Source organism: Penaeus vannamei, chromosome 39, assembly GCF_042767895.1.
Source record: "Penaeus vannamei isolate JL-2024 chromosome 39, ASM4276789v1, whole genome shotgun sequence".
Classification (NCBI taxonomy): domain Eukaryota; kingdom Metazoa; phylum Arthropoda; class Malacostraca; order Decapoda; family Penaeidae; genus Penaeus; species Penaeus vannamei.
In genome coordinates this window covers 7,518,755-7,521,254 of record NC_091587.1, presented here as the reverse complement: position 1 = coordinate 7,521,254, position 2,500 = coordinate 7,518,755, and positions in this window count along the sequence as shown.

The following is a 2,500-nucleotide window of genomic DNA, read 5'->3' as shown; positions in this document are numbered from 1 at the left end:
GGAAATGAGGAGAGGAGAAGAAAGGGGAAAGAGAGAGAAGATAAATAAAGGTAAGGGAAAGGGAGATTTGACTAGGGAAAGATGAGAGGGAATTAAGAGAAAGAAGAGATAATGGAAAGAGAGGAGTAAATAAGATGAAAACCGAAAGTAGAAGGAGAAAGGGAGAAGAAAGTAATAGAAAAGGGAGAAAGAAGAAGAAAGGAGGGAAAAGGAGAATAGAAGAAGAAGGGGACCGGGGCGAAGAGAAACAGAAAGGGCAAAAAAAAGAAATGGAAATTGAAGAGAGTAGAGGGGGAGGGGAGAGGACACCAGGGGGGAGGGGGGAGGGGAAGGGGCGGAAACCAGGGGAGGGGGGGGAGGATGGTCACCAGGGGGGAAGGAGAGAAAACCAGGGGGGGGAGAGTACACTAGGGGGGGACACCACGGGGGAGGGGGAGTACACCAGGGGAGGGGGGCCACGGGGGAGGGAAAGAGGGAGACAGCGGTCGAATCATTATAGGTAACCAATGGGCGAGGTCGTAAACAAACAAACAAACAATTAAACAAGAAAAGATAAATAAAAAGCCACGCCGACAACCCACAATTCTGGGCTATGTGTCTTTAGCTTTATAGGATTTGATGCTGGGGGACTTGAGGCTGTCTCTGCGTTTTCTTCTTTTTCGTTTTCGTTTTTCTTTTTTTTCGTTTTTCTTTTCGTTTTTTTCGTTTCGGTTTTGTTTTATTTTTATTTTTTCTGTTGTTGTTGTTTTTGTTGCTGTTTTCGGGAATGGGTTTCTTTGTTTTTTTTTCGTTTTTTTTGTTGTTGTTTTCTTCTCCTTCTCCTTCCCCTCTTCTTATCTTCCTTTTCGTGTTCATCTCCGTTTTCTTCTTTTGATTTTTATTTTATTATTATATATATTTTTTGTTTTGCTTGTTGTTGCTTTTTTTCTACTACCTTCTCTTGTTTCGTTTTTTATCTCTTTTTTTCTTCTTTGTTTTGTATTTCCATCTCCGTTATTTTCATTCTTCTTTTTTTCCTTTTTTTCTCCTTTCTTACTTCTACAGTCTTTCTTTTCTTCTTTATTTCCTTCTAACCTATTCGCGTCTTCTTAATTTCTGACGTTGATTACCTTTTTCTTTAATTTCTTCTTCATATTTCTTCCTCTATCTTTGACAGCTCTTCTAATTCTCTACGTCCCTTCTTTCTACCTTTTCTATTACCTTATCTTCATTTTTTTTTTTCTTTTTTTACCCTCTTCGTTTTTCTTTCTTCCTTTCTTTTTCTTCATTTTCTTTTTTTCTTTTTACTTCGCTCTTCTCCTTTCTTCTTTCTTCCTTTTTTCTTCCTTTCTTTTTCTTCATTTTCTTTTTTTTTACTTCTCTCTTCTCCTTTCTTCTTTCTTTCCTTCCATTTTTGACCGTATCTTATGTTCATTAAACCAATCACCAACAATTTTGCCTTAATTAATTTGTATTGAAAATACATGGAACGTAATAGGACAAATAACTAGGTAGAATAGTATTGATAGGAAAAAAAGTGTGATAGGAGAGAGAAAAATAAGGAAAGAAGTGTAATAGGAGAGAAAAAATAGGAAAAAGAGTGTGATAGGAGAGGAAAAATAAGAAAAATTGTGATAGGAGAGGAAAAGATAGGAAAAAAAGAGTGATATGCGAGAAAAATAGAAAAAAGGGTGATAGGAGAGGGGGGGAAATATGAAAAAGGTGTGATAGGAGAGAAAAACAGGGGGGAAAGGTGATAGGAGGGGGGGGGGAAGTAAACAATGACAAGATACATAAGAAAAAAAGGTGATAGGAGAGTATAGATAGGAGGGGGAAAGGTGATAATAATGATAAAATGCATAGTAAAAAGGATGATAGGAGAGTATAAATACGAGGGGGGAAGATGATGATAATGATAAAATACATAGAAAAAAGGTGATAGGAGATTAAAGATAGATAAGAGGGCGAAATTATAATAATGATAAGATACATAAGAAAAAGGATGATAGGAGAGTATAGATAGATAGGAGGGGGGAAATAGGAAAAATGGTGATTGTAGTATTGATAGGAGATGGGAAGATGATAAGATACATGAGAAAAAGGATGATAGGAGAGAATAGATAGATAGGAAGGGAGAATTTTTTTTAAAAGGATAGGAGAGTGTTGATAGGAGATGGGAAGATGATGATAAGATACATAGCAAAAACGGTGATAGGAGAGTATAGAAAGATAGGAGGGAGAAGATAGGAAAAAAGGGTGATAGGGGATTATAGATAGGACAGGAGAGAATTATAATAATGATAACATGCATAAAAAGGGTGATAGGAAAAATAATATATGATCAAATACCCAAGAAAAAGAAAAGTGTGATAAGAGAGTATCGATAAAAAGAAAATAGGAAACAGGAAAAAAGTGAAAGGAGAGAAAATATATATATAAACATAAGGAAAAAGTGTTATAGGCGATCATATTCAGGAGAAGAAAAATAAAGATAAAATGCATTGGAAAAAGTGTAAAAGGA